The sequence below is a fragment of the Cygnus olor genome, chromosome 2, assembly GCF_009769625.2.
Source record: "Cygnus olor isolate bCygOlo1 chromosome 2, bCygOlo1.pri.v2, whole genome shotgun sequence".
Taxonomy (NCBI): Eukaryota; Metazoa; Chordata; class Aves; order Anseriformes; family Anatidae; genus Cygnus; species Cygnus olor.
Genome location: NC_049170.1, coordinates 2,704,425 through 2,726,990, shown reverse-complemented (window position 1 = coordinate 2,726,990; position 22,566 = coordinate 2,704,425). Strand labels below are relative to the sequence as shown.

At 39.2% G+C, this 22,566-nt stretch overlaps 2 long non-coding RNA genes across 2 annotated transcripts; one reads left to right on the top strand and one right to left on the bottom strand.

Moving 5' to 3' along the window:
* Positions 1-12,471: 12,471 nt before the first annotated feature.
* On the bottom strand, positions 12,472-12,849 carry LOC121066252. The gene is made up of 2 exons (XR_005817622.1): positions 12,724-12,849; positions 12,472-12,620 (listed from the first exon to the last, which is right to left on the bottom strand). It is a non-coding gene; the product is annotated as an uncharacterized LOC121066252 (long non-coding RNA).
* Positions 12,850-19,042: 6,193 nt separating this feature from the next.
* On the top strand, positions 19,043-22,323 carry LOC121066251. The gene is made up of 2 exons (XR_005817621.1): positions 19,043-19,165; positions 21,773-22,323. It is a non-coding gene; the product is annotated as an uncharacterized LOC121066251 (long non-coding RNA).
* Positions 22,324-22,566: the final 243 nt, after the last annotated feature.

Sequence of the window (22,566 nt, the reverse complement as noted above, 5' to 3'; positions counted from 1 at the left end):
CCCAGACAAAGAGGGCTTGTTCTTTCAAAAGAAATAAATGATGACTGGAAAGAATAAAGCCCTGAACGTTGCCCCCCCTGGAGGGAAGGGAAAAAGAGGTGGTGGCCAAAGGAGTGATTGATTGAACACAACCCCTTGACATCTAAATGCATTATCTACAGTGGTATGTGCGTGCATTGATGCACTGTGCCGAAAGACAGGCAGTCCTGGAGAGTCAGTCCCATGCAAATTGTGGATCCAGGGATAAATTGCATTTATTATGCAACTTCACTTACATGAGCTCACTAATCCATCTTTTCTAGACTGACAGGCCCTCTTACATCTCAGCCTCTGAACAGCACGGCAGCTAGGGAAATATTTAAGTTACTGCTCTTCCCTCTAAGCTTTCCCAAATAAAGCTCTCTCCACTTTTTCCTCCCCAGAGTGACCTGAAGCTCAGGACACGATCCAGAGTCTTTGCTCAAATGATATCCATGTGTAAGTAACAGCTGCACCACACAGGTAGTATTGAGCAGCATTACTTTTGGTTTAAGGAATATGCCCCTTTTGGGGAGAGGATAAAATATTGCAATTATTTGAACAAATGCTATCTCCTGTTCTAAAGCCGTAATAAATTTAGCTGCTAATGTTCTATGATCTGGTAGGACTAGACAATGAAAACTTGGCTTTCGGCAGGTGGAAAAACTTCTGATTCCCACAAGTTGAGGATCTGATCACCAGAAGTTTCTACTGAATATTACCTTTGAGGGAATCCACCTCAGAAGTACACAGTCCCTGTGGATACTGCTGTGAGTCTGGACAGGCATTCCTTGCTGGACCTAGAATGTCTTTAAATACTAAAGGGCAGCATACTGGATTTCATTTGCGCACACATAACAGCATTTCACAAAAGAAACACAAAAATGTCACTAGCTTCCATCTGTGTTTGAGATATCTTTTCTTCTTACTCTAAAAATGTTATTAACTTCTATAGGTATCTTTTTATTTTTTATATTATTATTATTATTATTATTATTATTATTATTATTATTATTATTATTATTATTATTTTCTTCTTCTTCTTTCTCCCCTTCTTACAGAGCTCGAATTCCAGTATGGAGAGACTTTAGTTTCCCATTGTAGTAACAGCAATACAAAAAAATTCAAATTATTGATTATCTCCTTCCTCTAGAAAACCCTCTTGTAACCGTGACATATGAAGAACACCCAAAGAAGTAATGTGACTAATAAAAAGTTATTGGTGCAGAGGGTGAACTCTCAGTTTAATGCTTCTGAGTAATAAGATCTTAAGATATTCTCAGATAGATTTTTTTCCCCCACACTATATATGCCTCTAACCAGAATTAGAGACAATTCTCATAGAACAAGTCTGGCATTAAATAGAGGTGAGACTGGCAGCTGCCAATACTGACAAGAAACTGGTAAGTGGTAAGAGAAATCAACATGAACTGGTCTTCTCTGGTCAGTTAAAAGTGGCAACTTGGGAAGAAATATGAGTATAAAATCTTTCCTAATTTGGGAGACTTATTATTTAAGTTATTAAATTATTAAATTATTAATTATCAAGTATTAAAAATAATTAACAATTTATTAAAGTATTAATTAAATTTTTGTTATTAATTTAAATTTATTATAAATATTAAATATAATATATATAATATAATAAATAAAAATATAAACATATATATAAATATAAAATTTATAGATAATAAAATATATAATTTATAAATATTATTATTAATTGATTTTTAATTATTAAGTTAATTTAATTAATATAATTAATACTTAATAATTAAATATTAAGTATTAATATTAAGTAATTAAGTTATTAAGTTATTGTAGGAGAATGATAAAAAACAGTTTTGCTTAAGCTAGAAAATAGTCAAAAGCCAATACCTCTACAAATGTTCCTCTCAATATGTGGATATCATTTAAAATTAAACACATCCTCAATTTCTTTTGGGACTTGTATCCTAAATGTGGGATTCATCTCATCTGACTTCACTACTCATCTTAGCTGGTCAACCGAGGTTCATTTGATAGTCTATGGGATGGAAGACACATCTCTAAAGGGTGTTCCCTCCTTTCTGGAGGTGCTGTTTTCTTTCCAAGAGTTAAGAAGAATGCCAAGACTGACTAGCTAAAATTTAAATGATTACATGGTTAGCATCCAAAGTTTCTAGACTTCCATTAGAAAAAAGTTGGGCAGTAGTATTTCTCTACTCCAACAATGAAGATAGTCTGGTAAATAGAAAAGTGAGCATCTGGCATGGGGTTGCAAATAATCAAGACATTGTAGAAAAAAAAAGTTATTGTTTGCACTAAGAGTATTCAGGTTTCTAGGACATGCTGATGACAAAGTATTGGTGATTAATGTTAATATATGTTCCATCTTTGCTGAAGTAGCAAAACAGTGTATAAATTCATGTTGCAGTTCAGCTGCTCACACACAGGTATTTCTTATTTACTAAGATGCTCTGAAGTATCTCTGACATGGAAAAGATTTACTGGGAGACCTGAAACTTCTGGAGTGACAATTAGAGCTCGGTTGGGAAAATGTGCAGTAGTCAAAATGACATTAAATGTGGAACCTAAATCTTATTCCTGCAGTGAGATGTGCAAGGTACAGCAAGGCATATTCCCAGCCTTTTTTTTTTTTTTTTTTTTTCCCCTGTAATATTGCCAGGGACATCCTGTGTCATGTAATGAGATCCGAAGAGGCCTCATCTCATGCTGGAGAAACTCCTTGAGCATACCAAACAAAAAAATCAGGAAACACATTTAATTAAGCAGGTGAATTCAAAGTGACAAAGTTTCAAGTTAAGGGGACCACCTTATCTGTTATTCATTTTCTTGTGTCTTGTTTGCTTTGAAATAGGACAAAATGAAGCAGTAGAGTGAGGAGTAATCAACAAAATTACAAAAGGGAGGGAAGTCTCTTATGAATGAGCATCTTATACTTTATCAAAAAGCCATAATAACTTCTTTTCTATGAACACCACCTGCACCAAACTCCTACCTGCCTTAATTCTGTAAGGCTGCTGTTAAAAAAAAAAAAAAAAAAAAAAAAAAAAGTGGTTCCTTAGCAAGCCCCTTGCTCCCTGTTACAGGTTTTTCCCCTGATTTTTCACATTGCATTTTAATTAGAAGTGAACCTGTGGTCAAAGACCACCCAATTGCAGCAGCCCCATTTTGCAAGGCTTAGAGTGAGCCCTCAGAGAGGACTTACAGTGCACCCTTAAGAACCAAAGGTAAATTATAAGCCCTCCAGATGTGTCTGCTGCATTGCTAAAGTAAGTCTTGTGTATGGCAACCAACCCAGAGTACACCTGATTTGTACTGTCAGGGAACTTTCTTTAGGCAATGGGGAAGTCTCGTTCCTCCTATAGAGCTTCTAGGAATTGCTTTAACTTGCTGATAGATGTTCAGAAACACTGAGCCTGAGCCCTTAGCTCTGAAATCCAAAGAACTGCACTGAATCCACCAAAGCCCATTTTTCTCTTCCTCAAGAACAGACATTATGTTTTGCAGAACTCGATATCCCATTGAAGGCCAAACTTTATACTGTGTTGAAACTATTCTTGTCCTGCTGCGTGTCTGTACCCCCATGGAGGACTTGATTACAGGTTCCTCACTCCTAGGCAGCATCTGTTCCAGCCCCAACCTCCATGCTTTTCCTGTTCTCAAATGTCTGAATACTCTCACTAGTAGCAGTTGCAGTGAGTCTCCATTAGCACAGGGGTGGGATGCTAACATTTTTAGTGTCAAGTGTTCAGCAGTTCCAAGTGTCAGATTCCAGTCTCCTGTTCCGTGTCCATTGTTTGCAGGATGTGGCTTTGTTACAGACTGTGAAGGGAAGTGCAGAAGCAAAATACCTTAAGAAAAGCCATCCCAACAATGCTTCCTGCATCCTGTGAAGGAGAGACCTATCTTCCTAGGTTCTTCAGTTTATGCCAGTAACCACCATGGAAGATTCTTAGACCAATTCCAGATAACTATATTTTCGTGATGTTCCAAGCTTTTGCAACTCTGTGAGTTCTGTTTGGACCACTAAACTCTGTGGAGACTGAAACATGAATAACAGCCCCGGCCTTCCCATGGTGGCCCACTGCTGCTAACAGTATGAGATCTGTGACATTTCCCAAGCAGGATATGCCCTAATTCCAACGGTTGGAACAACTATTCCAGGCAGTCCCAAGTTAAAGATATTTCTTACTTTCCCTGCTCAGATACGACCAGCTACATTTTCTAACTGCAGCCAGTATCTGTAGGATCATCTAACTTTATGCTATCCTTCAGCTTTCAACAAGGAAACACAAAGACCATGTGGAATCCAGGAGATGAAAATTGTACCTCAAGGCAAAAGAACCAGAGCCTGTCCTTTTAATTCCAGTTCAACTCAATTCACAGTGACTCAGATTCTGTGCACAAGTACAGAACTGTACAAGATATGTCCCATGAAACTACCACATCCAGGCTACGTTAATCTTCCTTTTCCCATGCAGCCGACCTGGGGCTTCTTTGCTCTGGGACTGGACATTCTGAAGCTGCTGCTCTGGTGGGAAGTCCTGGCTAAATGGTCAAATTTTCCTTTTCCCCTCCAGATGAAATTTCAGGGCAGCAGAAAAAGCCATCTTCATGGAAAGTGGAGCTGTCATTGTCTTACAAAATTGTCTTGGTTATAAGGAATCAATGGGTTGAACATATGAGATGGAGGGGTGTCTCTTGCCTTACTGTAAAACTGCTATGTGGAATGAAGGTTATGCCTTCTGATGCACCTTTGTCCCTGGTGGATTGCAAGCGAGTGTCCTTTCAGGATATGTGTCTGACTACCTGTGTCTTTGGGCCATGAGGAAAGAAGATTACCTTCTTTAAAATGCACCAGAATGGCCAGCAATGCAAACCCCATGATATCCCAAGTGTGGCAGCACAGTGTCTAAGCGGTCTGCAACACAGAATGATATGCTCCTGTAGCTTCAGCTTTAACGCTGACAGCAGAAAAATCAGTCCATCTTGACCCAATCAGTTCAGGAACAAACTGAAACATTTTTGCAATATAGCTCTCCCTCTGTGCTATGATTCATATGACTATGAATCTCCCTATGCATGCTAGGACGAGGCAGCTCTGTCAGCAATGTCAGAATTAGTAGCAGTTGCAGGAAGAAGGGATAAATGTGCATTAGCTCAACCACAAGTCATTGGTAACATTCCTCCAGAGGAACACAGGAACCGGTCCATGACGTCTAGCGCTCTGCTATCACAGGCAATACGATACCCATAATCAGTTTATTAAGCTGCATCTTAGAAATGTACTCACATAGTGGGGATAATTCCTTCCATTCCAGGAATCACTGGGTAAAGTTTCTAGACTGAGTTAAGAAAGGTCAGGTTAGATGATCATAGGGTGTCTGCTGGCTTCAACGTCTCAAAATCTCCGCAGGGATTTAGAAGGAGCCAACACATTTTCACTTGTAAGTTAGGATTTAAATAGAGATTTGTTAATGTGTTCCCCTCTCTTTCTCTCTCTTTCCTCTGCATATCAGTTAATCAACATCAGTACAGAAATATTTCTCTTCCTTCTCTTTTTTTCCTTCTCCTTGCCTTGTTCCCTGTCCCTTCTTCCACTGTCTTTCAGAGCTGTAACAACAGCACAGAAAAACAAACAAAAAAAAAACAAAAAACCAGCTATAACAGGGGAAGCAATACAATTCCACTGGTTCCTTGCCTGCCAACCCCCCCCACCCCAAAATAAATAAATAAATAAATAAATAAATAAAATCCACCCTACCAAACAACAGAAGATTAAATATTTCATTATGAAGCAAAGAGCAGAAAATTGCCGGCTTGAAGTGTAATGCTTACTAGTACTTTCCTGCACAGTCTGTACCACATCACAATCCTACATAGCCAGCATTCCCCCAGGGGAGGCATGGAAACCATGGCAAGACTGGGCTGGGTTAGGGAGTGATGCTACTTTTTTCCCATGTATCCAAGAGCGATATTGTAATGGTGCCTTGAAGGTGCTTAGCTATGTAGATGGAGATATCATTTCCCCTCTTTATTGAAAATTGCATCTCGGTATGGAAAATCATAGACGGGTATAGAAAAACTTTCTGTAAGCTTTAATTGGTAAAGAACTGGAGAGTTTACAGGTATCTTCACAAACAGCCACTGAGGACTGGGAGATGACAAAACTGCACAAAATTCATTTATGTTGCATAGTAGCAGTGTGCTAGCAGTCAGAGGACATCTGGGGACACAAATAAGGGATGTCGGTAAAACGTTTGCACTTCTCATTAATAAGGTGAATGCTAAGCTGTCTCTACTGAAACCAGGTGCCTTTAAAGGAGTGTCTTTTGTTGTTGTTGTTTTGCTTTGATTTTTTTTTTTTTTCTGAAATGAGCTAAATTTCTATCTCATGCTCATATTGGGAAAAACTTAATAGCTTCAGTTTGATGCCAGCGACAGTATTGAGCAACCTGGCAAAAGCCCATGGAAAAAAGCCAAAGCCTTCAAAAATAACAACAACAACAACAACAATAATGATGCAATTTTCCAATTAGATTGTTGTGCCACTGATTGACAGTAAGGTACTGGCCATGGGGTGCTGTGAATTTATGAAGTATCTGGTTGGTCTTGTCTAATTTATTCAGCAGATTAGCCACAATCACTCTATGACTGAACACCAAGTTCTTTGCTTGCCCTCAAGTTAAATTATTATTGAGGTCAACAGAGGTATAGTGATCCAGGCCAAGTGAGAATCTGGCAGAGCAGTACCTAGTACTACAGCTACATTTTCCATTCTTTTTTTTTTTTTTCTTCCCTTTTTTAATTTTTATTTTTCAATGGAGAGTGCAAGTTTCAAAAAAGAAGAAACAGTTACTTTCCATGAAAAAAACTAATGATTCAGCGTCTTACAGACAGATAGACAGATATGTTGGAACTTTTCTCTGTCTTAAATCAACAAATTTTTGTTCAGTATGACACAAACATGATGAGCTGACACTGCTGAACTGTTTAAAATGGAAGCCAAGGGGAGGCAAATCCTTGTTGCAGATGTTCAGGTGAATTCTCTAAACATTACGTTACAGATTCAGCCTCCTTTTTCCTGCTGTAGATAAACCTTTCCTACTTTTCCCTGCACAGCTACACCCTGAACTGAAAGGGCACATAAATAATTTCTTCACCTTCCTTTTATCCAAGTCTGGTGCTTGGATAAAAATGCTTGGATAAAAAAAAAAAAAAAAACTGGACTGCAGTTTTTAATCTTCCATGTTGGTGTGGGAGCTGAACACAGCTCTCTTCCTTTTCCTGTGGCAGATCCAAAGACTACACTTTTGGTATATCAGGATCGTGTCCTCTGGTCAGTCTCTTGAAGGCAGCAAGCTCTTCCACTAAATTTCACAGCTATCAGGCAAAGTGTGAACACATCTCTCAGACCAAGTCCTCAAAGAGGTTTGTTCAGAGGAACAGCTACCCTCTAGACATCAGATGAGCCATGGTGGGACTTCTGGTCAGCCAGGAAGATGCTTGGTGAAGAAGGAAACAGCTGAACAATAAATTTTAGTATGGTCACTTTTGATGTGGGTATCTGAGTTGACCCACTCAAGAGGAAATTCTTCCTTGGAGAGAGGATCATGTAAATATTATGCAGGACCATGTACTGCTTTTGTATATGGGGTGTAATTAATTTCTAATATTTTGTTTCCTTCCCACTCTATTTCAATGAAAGAGGTGAAGTTGGATTTTTTTATTTTTTATTTTTTTAAATCTGGTTTGCTGTGAATGGAGAAACAGAAGATGACAAACACCCTGTGTTTGTGTTTACTCTTCCTTTTTCACACTTTTCAGTCTCATTTACCCACACTGGAGCTGTGCATAAGTGGAGAGAATCACAGAATCACACAGAATATTAGGGATTGGAAGAGACCTTGAAAGATCATCTAGTCTAATCCCCCAAAGAAAAATGCAGCCTGGGATGGACAGTCATACAAATTTTGAAATCTGTAATTATTGTACTGACTTTTACATTGACTTAGGTTGATTAGTTTAGATTCAGATTTCTAGATTCTAGATGTATAAAAATAGGCCAGATGAATACCAGCCTATGTCTGATACGTGTGTGGGGATCAGCAAGGTTATGAAATGTACCATCTGCTTTTTGTCTTCCTCCTTGGTGGCAGCTTGAAGGGAGGATTCTTATTCCAGTCGTCAAGTTGATTTTAAAGCAAATAGGTGTAGTTATTGGCAGAAGGAAGGTGTTTGAGGGATCATGGGAAAAACTTATTTTAATAAAAATGTTATAACCTTATTAGTATTATTATTAAAAATGTTCTGCAAGTAGTTATCAAGGTATTTAGCTTCCTGAATTTTGGATTTATTGAGATTTTACCACCAAAAAAAAAAAAAAAAAGTGAAATTAATCACTATATTTATTTTAAAGTAATGAAGGGGAGAAATATCTGAAAATTTAGAAAAGAAGAAACAATAATCTGTTTTAAGACCTGGGGAATGAAAACAATGGGGAAATGTCAGTAGTGTTTCAAGAATCCTTCTTCAAACCTCCCTAGAACACAAACAAGGTTTTTGTTTTTTTTTTTTTTTTTTTTTTTTTTTAAGTTTAACTAAATCACCTTTTGATTTTAGACTTCTCAAAACCTTCACCACTGCAGGTTTTCTGGGGGATCTGGAAACAGGACAATTCTGCAGGAGGGACTGTTTTTATAGTATATTTGGACTTGGGAAATAGAAGTCTCCAAATAATCTGAGCTCATGTGGATTTCTCATGTGGATTTCTGACCCACCTTTCAGTACAACTAAGCCAAATTCTCATCTGGTCTATATCAATGTCACAGGGGTACCTCCAACTTATACCCACAGAGGACCCGAATCAAAATATTCACACTCTAAAATGCAGATTAATCATCCAGAGGTACATTAGTTGGCTACTGGTATTTCCCAAGAAGTTCAGTACATTTAAAACTTGAACAAGAAGATATATTTCCTCAAGTTCCAAGTCCTCTTTCTTTCTATTATCTCAGTGTGTCACCCAAGCGACCCTCTGATGGTAATACACATAAATACATCAGAGAAGTGCCCAGTCCATGATTAAATACCCTGATAATTCTGAGGCCCTCCAACATATAGTATTTCACTCTATTGCAAACACTGATGCAGTCAACCAGTAGCCACAATCAATTACTCAGAGCGGCTGCACTCATGTTCCTTCTCCAAAGTTTCTTGATTATGGGCCAGCTGCTTTAAAGGACTATCACTTTCCAAAGCAAGAAAAAAAGAACACTCCCACAGCAATATCCTCCAAAACAGATATAAGCACACTGCCTGCACGATGAGCTATGAAATAGCCTCATACTGAGCTCTTGTGTCCAGGCCTGCTAACAAACAGTTAACCCTCTAATCCATTCCCCATCCCACTGAAGGACAGAGAGAACAAACCTGGATAAAGCAACCAAGTGACTGGGAGCCACAACCAGTTCCAAGAACACTCCGGGACCAGAAAACCCTGGCTGGGTAGGATTTCAAGGTCTTGTCCACAAGGATCCACAATTAAAATTTCTTGTGCTAAAGTTTCATGGTGAAATAAAAACCCTGAGATTCCAATGCTTCCCCCCCCACACTCCCCAAAACACTGCTCACAATACAGCCCGATGGAAGGAACAGAAAACCTCTAGCATTTTGGCAATCATCACTGCCCTATTTTACATATTTCAATACCGTCTTTTGGAAGAGCTGTAAATCTTTCCTTGTATTTTTTTTCTCTTGTTCTGTCTTCAACTAGCTTGGAGACATAATTGCAGTGGTCATGTTACTTGCATGAGTAGGAAATGATGCTTCAAGGGAAGGGAACTAAAGGCCTTTCTCTTCCTTCTCTCCTCAGCCTTAGGGGTGTATTGATATACACAGCAACATGATAATGTAACATAGTTTGTTTCCTTCTCTGCACCCTAGTTTCTCCTTATACACATATATATATGTGTATATATATACATCATATATTTCTTTGTGGCCTTCAGCTGTTATGGGGTGTTATCTGACAGGTGAGAATTGGTGATTCTGCATACTATGAATTCAAACATCGCTACCAACTGGATATCCCATGCTGCCTCCAAAGATCATTCTCTGTTCAACACCCCAAACAAAGCAGGCAGAAGGAGCAACTTGGTCTCATCCTCCCCAGTTCATGCCTTGGATAAGAATGAGATGGTTTCTGGTGGAAGGGTTGAGGCCTGTTGCTCTCACTGTGGCCATCTTGCTAGTGGACAGAAAGGACATGGTAATTGTGCTTTCTTCAGCCAAAACATAATGGTTCCAGAAGCATGAGGAACACTTAGGGAGTAACACCAGAACTGGAGCTGGCAATAACTCACTACTCTGTGGATGAGCAAACCAAATTTTTGGACAGAAGTTCAAACTGAAAATGGCTCATGTCTGGTGATCCAGAAGGACACCGGAGGGTGCAGGTCAGTTTGCCAGACAGCATAATCTCAGAAATTTTCCTTCACTTATAATTGTATTTGTGCTGCTAATGTCACTTCTTTGAAGCTCCATAAGTGTTCTCTGCAGTCAAACCCCGTGCAAGTGGCTTTGAAAAGTCAAACAATGTTTCTAAAGATTTGTGGCTATTAATATTCAGGATCCATGGATAGACACTACCCCCCCTCCCTCCAAACTAACAAACAAACAAACAAACAAAAACAACCAAAGAAAGAAAGAAACAAACGAAAACTTTTAGGAATATATATATACATATATATTCCTTCTTGGTTATAAAATGAACACACTTGAATCTCCTCTGAAAACATGATGGGATTTAATGCTGATTTTGGCTTTGCTTTGTACTCATACATGACAGCGTGACAGGAACTGTTGATGAATTTTCTTGTTTGATTTCATTTAAATGTCAAAAAACAGATTTTTTTCCCCCGAGAAATGTTCCAGTCTCTCTGAAGTTTTCAATGGGAAACTCTCCTGCAGTGTAGGATGAAGTGGCTGAAGAGAGAGAATGAGTCATGTCCCCTCCAATTAGAGAGAGGGGTCAGGTTAATCCCCTGTGATGCTGAAGAATGAATTTAAAGTCCCTCATTAACACAGCTTGGATTTGTGACCCCAAAAATTGTCTTCTTCACCCTTAGAGTAATGAGTTCTTGGGTACTATAGTACAAATTCTCCCCAAATACTTCTCAACCTGTCATGAAGATACTACGTGTTTTGAGGAAGGTACAAGCACGGTGTCCTTTTGAAAGCAGACAGTTTTACTCCCACATTAGCAGTCCGTGGGAAGCTCATTCCATAGCCTCATCCCTCTTTGGCAAGATCAGGAAGGTTTCTGGCCAGCTCACTTACTAAGTGGTGAATCCAAGGTGTTTGGATTTGCTGTTGGCCTTCATTTCACACTGACGTTCTCTCCGCTTCCCTTATTAGCTGTGTAATTAGGGAGGGTAAGAGTGCCTACAGCTGCAAGTGTCTTTTGAGATGTGATAATTATTTTAAAGAAAATCATGACAACCCATAGCTGGAAACTGTCTTTGATGGAAAGAAAATCATCGTAGCCTGTTTCACTGAGCATGTAAACATGTGCTTTGCTGATGCCCTTGAGGACTGTCCTAACTTTAACCTTGTTTAACTTTGAAACTTTCTTTTGACTTTGTTTGGGACAGAAGCCTGTGGTGCAACACAGGAGACCATGCCACTGTGTTTTGTTGAATGAAAAATCAAATAAATGGGCTGAGGAGGAAACAAGAAGGTAGGAGAAATCAGACATCACATTGTCTTGGGTCTTGGTTAAAATTTATTTTCTGTGGCAAGCAGAGAGTTCCTCTACTGCGGAAATTAATGCAGCCATGCTTCTTACAGAACAAAAGAAAAGGATTTTTTGAGTGCAGCATAGCTGTAACTCCCCAGTCATACACATGGTTTGCTGGGCTTGAGAAACTGTTCCATTTGAGCCTGTTTTCAGAAGAACTGAATAAGCATATTCGATGTCACATACACAAATAGGTAATTGTCCCTGTCCCTCCTTTTGAATCAAAAGGTCAATAACATGTGTGCTTAATAGAGGTTTAGAAAAGTTAGCAGTATAGCATAACTATAAGCTTGATGAAATTAGGCAGCTCATCACAGGAGGGCATCTTCCTATCAATATCTCTACTGAGAGGAAGGCTGCTGTTTGAATTCAACTTTTTATTAGAGATCAGAGATCTCAAATGTGGTGGCAGAAGGACAGACAGAAAGCCTTTGAAGTCCCACACAGAGCCAATCTGGTACTGCACACCTGAAATTATGTGTGAGATTCATCTTGTTTCTGCATCTAAGCGTATCACTTCAGGCTCCCTTTAAAGTCACTGTCACTAATGGAGACTAATACAAAATGTGTCTCATCTTTGAGTAGAATCCTGCAATGAGTCAGAGGAATCATACTTCAAACAAACAAACAAACAAACACAAAAACATGTCTCTCCATTAGGTATAAAGGGAATATGAAGGGAGCTGGAGGCATAAATTGTAAACATTCAATATGAGGTGAGATTCATTTCATCTTGTGCTAAAGACCATCTCTGTTGCCCCTTCCATTTTGATATTCACATCCTCCATCCAGGTATCTATATGTAGATAGAGTTTCAAAAGCAAAGGAAAGAGGTGATGTTACCAGCCTTATTCTTAGTAGCAGATGATACTTCCGCACCAGTCATAGCAGAGCTTTACCTAATCTGTCTCTCTCTCACTTCAGCCACATCTGCCACAGCTGGTGTTTTCCATCCTGCTTCCCTCTGGGTGGGGTTTATTCCCAGATGAGGATAATCAAGACTTTCCAGCCTCTTTTCCCAGCTGCATTTAGCCCTTTTGGTTTATAATGGCTCAAAACCCTTTCCAGGTCTTTATCAGGGCTTCCCCTTGCTTATAGCTGCAGTCTGAGGTAGCAGGTCTTTCAAGTCCTTGCAAAGATTTTGCTTCCCAGTTTCATACTGCCCTTCCCATAATCTCTCTATTAACTCCCAGCAACCACTCAGGCTGAATTTACAGACATGCCTTTGTATGACTCATGTCAAATGCTGGGATGGCTCACCACCCATACTTGGGAAAACTGTGCATCCCCCTGTGTAACAGCAGAGTGCAGATGCAATAATCACACTGCCTTAACGATTCACTTGCCTTAATTCTTATAACTCATCAGCAAACTGTTGATGAGCCTTCTGGATGGTCTTGTAAAATAAGGAGATTAAATGTCCTAAAGATATTAACTATTTTCAAAATCAAACATTCATAAGCAGACAGAGATTAGACTGTAATGTTGTTGTGGAAGGTGCATTCCTCTGGTGCAAAACTGTGCTTTTTGCAAGCATTTTTGCTCATTTTACTCATTTCCTCATACACCCAGGACTGGGCGAGGGACCATAGTAAGTATTGTAACTCTGTCTGTATGAAATAAAATGGCAGGGGGTATAAGCCTGCCTTCATTTCACTTGAACTAAGCACTGTAAGAAAAGATCTCTGCTCAGGATTTGAGGCTTGGCTGCTTTTCACTCCATGCAGAGCTATGGGGAATCCTACGCGCTGGGCTTAAGTGTCAGCCCAAGCTTGCTGAAGGACCTAAACTCAAGCACTGGACTCAGGTTTACAGAGAAACATTTATGTGTGGTCGCTATTGTGTGGCATAGGGCACTTTCTGGAGGCTGAGGAAAGCTAAGCTGCCACGTAGGCATCGCCTGTATTCCCAGCAGGCCTGATTTCTTAATCGCCTTCTCCAGTTATGTGACTCTAGGACTCCTTTGCATTACCTGTGGAGGCAACTACACCTGAGCCAGGTCTACCTGTGCTGCAAACTCCTCAAAGAGCAAGCTCGGTCCAAGAGAGCAATCACACCTCCCTTCTAAGGTTACGGTCTTTGTATCGCTGGCAGGGAGAGCTTATTAGGAATGTAGCCAATTGTAGTATTACATGTGCTGTTTGTTGAAGAAGAATTTTCTTTGCTTTCTCTAGTTTCTCTAGGAAGTATCCACAAATGTCCAGTGTAAGGTTACTGGGCCCACGTGAAATTTTATCAGATTTTAGCAGCTATTTCTGGAATTACATTTTGGGGGGGGGGGGGGGGGGTGTTGAACTGCAATGGCAGCAGCACAGGTATCAATTTTCATATCAGGGTTTGTTTTTTTCCCCAGGGCTCCTTAAGGGAGTTTAAATTGCACTGAGATGCCAAAATTAGAAATGAAATATTGGGGTGTGGGTGTTCATGAATGGGGGCAGAGGCCCCATTTTTTCTCTTGGCGATATACCACAAACATTTTTTTCTAAAGTTCAAAGCTGAATAATGATTAGGGTCCTCTGGGAAAAATACTAGAATATGCTGTAACATTATACTGGAGTAAGAGTTCAAGAAAAAAATAGAAATGTTGGCAGTGCCTATGTGTCCATTTGGATGTACCTATGAGTCCTTTCTTGCTGGTGCTCTCTGCAGCAGGTTTGTCCAAGTGATAAGGAATTGCAGTTGATAATCAGGTGCATTCCTCTCCCATGACTTGCATGGTATTTTTTTTTTTTTCATCCTATAGGAGTTAATTTTACACTATATATTGGAAAGTTCTGAGAAATTACCAGCTGAGCTCTGAACTTGGTAAAACCTATCAGTCTTGCTGACTCTTTCCTAGAAATAAAGAAATGTCTGCTGAGCTAGTCTCCTTGCCTGTATCAGAAGTTTTATTTCTTTGCTCCGTTATTCTGCAGGTCCCTTAGGCCTTCTCATGGCTGAGAGAACAAAACACTGTCTCTTCTGTCTGTAGTATGGTACTGGCCCCAAAAGAACATACTTTTCTGAGAGACATTGCTATGCTTAAAAATTTTGAGGCCAGAGTTTACCCACAGAGTCTGTGTCTGCATTGCCTTCTCTTATTCAGACTTTTTCCCTATTAACTCACCTCTTCTGGGAGCGGCTGGGGCTTGATCTGTTTTCATTTCTGCTGAGATAGAGCACTTCTAGCTCTTTAGAAGGAACTCATTTCACAGCTGAAAGGTTGACGGAGCTTGAGACATGAAGTGGAACTCATCTCACCTAATTTTAGCCATAAAACACTTAGTTCCAGATAGACCAGCTAAACACCTAGTCCTTAGCTAAACTAAGTTAAACTTAGCTAAAGTAATCTGTCTCATTAGAAATGCGACAAATCACCTTCTGGAAGTGTTTGTTTCCATTTATAGAGAGGGACTGTGGATGGTTTAGTTTAGGGCAGATGTCTACTTTTAGATGACTGGGATGTATCCTACTACAGGGGTAGTTCATTTTCTTGCATCAGACATATGTTATTTTTAATATTTATCTTGGAAAAGAAACTACATTGTACATGAATTACTGCTCTTGTGTAACCCCTCAGGAATACTTCTGAGACAAAGTTTATGCTTTTGGCCTAATTGATCTGCTTCTCACATTTTCATAAACAAATTTATCATTGATTTCTAAGAGATTTTATGCTAGACAGGACCAAAATGAAGTTCACAACACTGTAAATTTTGATAAACAACTGTTTTGTTCAGACAAATGAGTTATCTTATTTGCTTGGGACACACTCTCACACAGGTATGGCTTGAGTTCACCCATTTAACTGCTGGCACAAAGCTTAATTGTCCTAATGAGGAGCCTGTTAGCTGAGACTTTCTGTAGAGCAGAAAGAGCAAGAGAAACACTTCCTACGCAGTTAAGGTGGGATTTGCTTGTGCAGAAGCCTCGTTCTCTTCATTGAGATGAGAGCAGAACCTGAAAATATTAACATTCCTAATGGATAACCCTCAGTTGAAAGCAGGATGAAGGCAGCACATCTGACATGCAGCAATCTGCACTTAGGGAAATGTGACTGAGCATAGGGAAGAAAGAGTACCATTTAGCTTGGAGAAAAATCCGGTTGCTCTAGAGCTGGGATGGACTCCAACAGTTTGAGCTGCCTTGGTTTGTTGATTGCTGGTTTCATTTTTTTCTCTCTTTAACATTTTTTTCTTCTCTTTATTCCCCTCCTCAAAGTGAATCTCAGCAAATTTGACAATACCTCCTCTCAACACACGGAGACATGATTTAAACGCCTGCCACTGCTGCTAGTACCAATGCTGTAAAAAGAACTGGCTCCTGTTCAAGTCCTTCGCCTATCCAAATGTTTAGGGATTTGGAGCCCATACATACAATTACTGCATGTTTCTCAGGAAGAGAAAATAGCCAGCAGCTGTTCAGTGCTCTGATCAATTATGAGTTGAAGAAAAGGGTAAAAAGAGTGGGGTTATTGGTTAGAAATTTGCATACAATTAGGAAACAATGTTAAGAATGGGCATTTGGGAGACGTGGGGAGGATACACACCCTGACAGTGCACCATTACTTTAACAGGTCTACAATGGTGTCTTCAGTGTGGAAAAAAATAATTGCCCCTAAACCAATATGGATTGAAAAATTTTCTGAGGCTTTGGTAAGATGAAGTAAGAAGACGAATCAATCCCAGTCTGTGAACATGAACATGAGAAGGAGCCTGGTAAAGAGTTGTCTTGGAGTAAATCTCCATGCCCCATTTAAGCACTCCACTGACTTTGGCAGTAGCTTAGACACCCTGTCCACATGTAGACACATAAATGTAGGCACCTTGGTTTGCAGGACGGAGCTTGCCCTGAGGGTTTAATTCAGTTGCACACAACCCCCATCCTCCCAAGTGTTGAGTGCAATCTGAGATGCCCAAGGCTACCAGGGAAAACCAGACAGAGCTGTCTAGTATTGCAAAGTACTTGAAAATATTTGCTTCTTAATTGTCTTTGCAAGGGACTTGACTCCCCAATGGAGTGAAATCTGGATACCAGAATGTTTCTGAAACAGCAATAGACTTCTATTTTTGTACTAATTTTTGGAAACCAAAGTCTCTATTGCATTTAGTATAAAGAAAATATTCTTTCCATACTTAGTATCATGCCTTTTTTACCTGAGGTGACTTGGGAGGGGAATGGGGTGATAGATCTCTTCATCTATTAGCACTATCCAGCACCATATGCAGACTTTAGTTCACAAGACTTGAGCTATACAGTCCCCACTCACCTACCTTGTTGATGAATGTGTTTTTTGGATGATGCCTTAGTTTACCTGAGATTCAGGTAATACTCCTTCCCCAGCAGTCTATGTTTGGGACGTTAAAGAATGCTGAACATCATCGTATATAATTGCTTGGAATTTTGGAAATTTGGGATAAAGCTGAAAAGAAATGCTTGTCTGTGATTGAATGAACCCATAAACCATCTGTTTACAGACAATATGAGTCAACCTTGAATGAGCCCATAATTTTGTTGAGTTCTAAAGATTTTTCCTGTACACTGTTGACTCAAAATCAAGCATTCTCAAAGAAACTGAAGCTGGTTCCTTTTAAAGGTTGTACAGTAATCTGTGATTAAATGGCTGTAGGGGTTTACATCCAATTTCATGAATGGGAATAAATGGAAAGTATTGATTTAGAACGTGACTTAGGGCAAGAATGAAAATGTTTTCAAAATTGGTCATTTGTGGGGAAAAGTACTAGTAAAACCTGACAGTTGAAAATGTGTCAGTTTGTGGTTACATAGACTGAGATTTTGGAGCTGATGAATTTAACCACATCCAGCATCCAGTAATATGATTCTATAGTTACTACATAAACCTGCATAAAGACAAAGTTTGTCCACTCTTTCTCGCAGCAACAGAAGCATTTAGTAAGTTCTGTTCAGCTGTGTCATCACTATGGATACTTTTACTGTTTGTGTTATGACACATGGAATTTTACCTAAAATATCAGATCCTGTGCAATTATGCATAATGAAGATTATTTATCTTCACTATGTCTAAAGTACTTTTGATAAGGAACACCCTAAAATGTAAAACAAAGGAATTCCAATGTTTGAGAAAAGAGGATTACATTGCCTTAAAAAGGATTTATGATTTTACCTATCTATATCCATTTAAAACTTAGATGTCTAGTCAACATTGTTCTCTGCATTACATATATTCATTGGAAAAGCTAAATATCTTTGGAAGTATTCATCTGGACCTAAGGCACATGGGATGAGGTTTCCTCTGGATGTCCCAGTCTTTCCACTGACTATAGAATTGCAGATGATTAGCTTTGACTAGACTCTTAGATGGGTTGTATTAGGTGAAAATCCAGTTGAATGTCAATGACAATGTCCAAAGATGTAATTTCTTTACAGGCTCTTTAATGATGGCTTTCACCCATAAGAAGATACAGTAAATCTGCTGAAACAGATGTTTCATTTAGCTACGTGACAGTTCAAACGCATTTTTCTCCAGAGCCTTTGACAGATGCTGACCTCAGAGCAATAAAACTGCATGTTCACAGCACAGTGTTTTTTTCAGATTAGAACTGTAATTTAATTAAAGTTCTCTCTCTCTCTCTCTTTTCCCGCACCCCCCCCCCCCCCCCCCCCAGGAACACTGATAGAGTCCCCTTTGTTCTTCCAAGTCAAATCCAAAGGTCTTCAACTGGCTCTTTGGTGCCATTCAGATTAAACCTTCAGTGTTCTAACCAGTCAGGTATCTTCAGAGTCTCAGGGTGTTTCAGCCGTATAAAGCTATTTGTGTAACTATGTCCTAGTTAAATTGTGACAATGCAACATGGAAAGACGAGAAGAAGAAATTGCCTTCTCAGATGGCAATTTTCCCTCATGCTGTTGCATTTCCCCTTTCCTGACTGACACAACACTGCCTTATGACACTCTCCCCTGTCTCAAATCACTGGACCCCCAGAACCGACATCTGCAAGTGACCTGGACCTCCTCCACTCCTTCTTGTGAGTAGCCCCAGATACACTTGGTGCAATTACACCAAGAAGCTTCTTGGTTCCCCTAAACTTCCTGCAGAGCAATCATATAAATGCCAGCCTCCATTTTCTTTCCTCTGGTCCTTCATCCTTAAGCCTTATCTTCCAGAGGAAGCATGTGGTTCAGAGGGAGGTTGTCACATTCCCTTATTCAATCCTTGATCTATGAACCTATTTCAGACACTCACAGATGTCAACACCTGGATGTTCCTATGCATGGACACCTCCACCTCCAGGTGACATCCAGGATTAAAACAATCTGAAGACACCCAACCAGTCACTCCTACAGCAAGTAAAATGACTGCTGGTTGAGCTACAATATTTGGTGAGACATTCCTGACAGTTTTTCCCTACATAAGGGTTATTTTATCCTGAATATTTTTCCCTTGTTGCTTTCCTCTTTCTGTTCTCATTACAAATTTCATTTTTGTGTTTTGGGCCTAAATGTGACTGTCACAGATGATTTGATTCAAAATACAATTTTTGGGGTATACAGAGACTGAAATTTTTCTTTCCCAGATTATGAATAATTTTGGCTGAAGGTCTGCTGGTAGAGTCAATCAAGTTGACAAAAACCACTATTTTTTCATGTTCTGAGATTTTTTTTTTTTTTTTTTTTTGGGGGGGGGGGAGGAGAGGCAAAGTTGGGAGACCTACTTCAAGTTCTTAATTGGATTCTGAACTTGTAAATAGAGTATTTGAGTAACTTTATTCAGAGACCTGCAATGACTACTTCTTGTACTACTTTTACAAAGGCCTGTTCATATAATCTACTTGTGACCATCTGAAAATTAGGTGTCTATGCCAAGTTTACTGTTTATACTCCCTCAGTAGTCAACGCAGATATAAGCACCTTCAGAAGATGAGTTTTCCAGCTTCCAGTAGATGTCTAATATAATGTCATGGTTTTGGCTTGCACAGCCAATGAACATCCTTTGGAGGTGTGTGTTTCTTCCCAGTGATTGTCCAGGAATCCTATGTGATTAGTTTAGATGACACATCTTTCTTCACATTAAAGAAAGTCCTATGAGGTTCATTGCATGCTTTAAAAGAAGAGTCTTTGGGCTCATTCACTTAACATAAAATATTTTTCTTCCAGTGCCTTTGATTTATAAAAAAAAATATATTTTTTTTCTCTTTAAAATCAATAGTTGTCCATCATTATCTTCAATAAAAACGAGACCAGGTCCCTGGGACAAACCCCACATGGTGGGACTAACAGCAATTTAGAAAGCAGGTCATTCTTGTTAACTGACACCCTTGCTTTGCTAAGTTTTATGAACACATCTTCTTTGGTGTTGAATGTAAGTATTCTGTAATTGTTGTTTCCACATTTCTGTTTAATTATTAAACAAACAAAAACAACAAAACAACAAACAACAACAACAAAAACATTCCCTGCCTGGTGGGATCCCAAATCTTCATTCTAGTCATTTTCTGGTTATGTTGTCATTTTCCTGAAATACATGAATACACCATTTCTGACAGTTAGGGGACAGCTTCTCTCCTGCTGGCTAGAACACACACAGGCCAAGCCAGATGGTGTAGGTCAGGCAGAAAAATAAAATATGTATATAATACATATATATATATGTTTCAGATTTAGATCCATTCCTTCTCTGCCTGATCCCCTTCTTACCTCACAAGAGGTTTTGCATTTGTTTGGCTGATTTTGCTATTCAAATTCATTTAATTAATTAAAGTTCCCCTGTAGCTTAATCTACTTTGCACACTGCTTCAAGATTTTTTCCATTCCCTCCTCCTTTCTTTGTGCTCTCCAGAAGACACTTTCACCAGGTTCTTCTTTGTTCCCTGCTCTTGCTATCCTTAATCAGAGAATTCCTCCACCAACACACTCGTCCAACCAAAAGGACAAGAGAATCCTTGTGAATGTAGGATGAAATTACCCAAACTGAAATGAGTCTGGTATAACACAAGGTATTGCAGACAGAGACAGTCAAAAGATTTTCATTGTTTTAAAGCACTGTAGCTTCATTTTCCTATCTCACTCTTCAGGCTTTCTCTCCATAAACTGTCTCATAATGCATCATTGCAGCTATGCAGCTCCCATGGTCTCGTCTTCATTAAACTTTTTTCAGCATGTCCTTTTAGGACTGCTTGAAAATATTTTACTGTGGTTAAATAGAGGTTTACAAGTGCAGTTTGTTTCCACTGTCAGCTAGAAAATATTAAAGATCTAGTGAAAATGAACTCATAATATCATAGGAGGTGCTTGAATGGGACCGAATTTTTGTTTCAGTATGTTTTGTAAAACACTAGAAGCAATGAAAATAAATACCTTTTACTTGGTTCACAGGAAATCATTTGTATTTTGAAACAGAAACATTTGTCTCAGAATATGTTGGAAGATTTGAAGAACAGCAAACATTGACCTGTCTTGCCTGCCACTGAGAAGCAGCTTCTACCATTTTTTCCCCCATAAAAGTGTTTTCTCATTTTCTCTTATTTCCACTCTCTCGATGGCACTGATATGAACCTTCCAGTACCAGGGGAACTCCTATGAGAGTCATCTTTCTTGAACAGTTGTGTAGAGCTGGTGAGACCTTGGTGAGAATAACCATTGATATCTGGTCTTTCAGAGACCAATATAAGCACTTATTTTATATTTTTTATTTGTATTTTTCCTAAGGAATCTGTGAAGGGAACAGCTTCAGAAATATCTGTGAGGGATTATGAAATGAAAATGTGTTCCTCTGAGAGAAATCCTTATTAGCTTCCCTGCTTCCAATATTATCCTCCTTTGGTCACCTGGGACATTGCAAAAGAAAACAAAGTGTCAACGCACTGCTTGTGGAAAAACAATATATATATATATATATATATATATTAATATATATATATTTATAAGAGAGCATTGGTTGTGGTCCTCTGACCTTCTTTGGAAATGATGCCTCATTTCTTCTCTCCACAGGACTGCCTAGTCTGCAGGACATTTCAACTGAGTGACTTCCCAGCTGTGAAGACTTCAGTATTGATGCATCCAGTCAATAGCAGGGAACTTGAGGGGAAAAATAAAGTAGCACAGACATAGACACTGGAAAAAGCAACACCTCCTGAATTACCACCACCACTTCCCAGGGAGGTAGTGGTTGGATCTGTCAGTAGTCTGCCAACTACTGACTCAGCCTGTCCCCATTTTTATGTCCAAGACCTAATAAGATCAAATTGAAATTGCTTGCATTGGGGTAGCATATAGAGTTTCATACAGGATCACCATCTTCTTAAAATCAGTGCACTTAGTATAATCATAACACACCCTGTTAGTAGAGGTTGACAGTCAAGCTGGGTTATGATTTAGCAACAGGTTCGGAGTTGACATGGCATGGCTGCATTACACAGGAGATTGGTAGCAGAGCTGGAAAGAGGAATAAAGGTTGTTTGAAGCTCAGTTTCTCCCTTCACATCTGGATCACTAGCTTCTGACTGACTGCCAGATCTCTCCAGAATGATAACATTCACCAAGGAAATAAATCACTAAAGAATAAAAAGGACACTGCTGTCAACCATGTGGGTGCTCAGCATCCCACTCCATAAAAACAAGACCTCAGAGTTAGTTTTAGAGATGCATAATAAATGTGCTGTCTTTAGTAGAAAGCTTTTGGCTTCCTGTACAGATCAGCATTTTTCATGTAAACATCCAGAAACTGTGTGAAAACTAAAATTTGCCCCTGGGAGTAACTATTGATTTATATTATAAATGCTAAT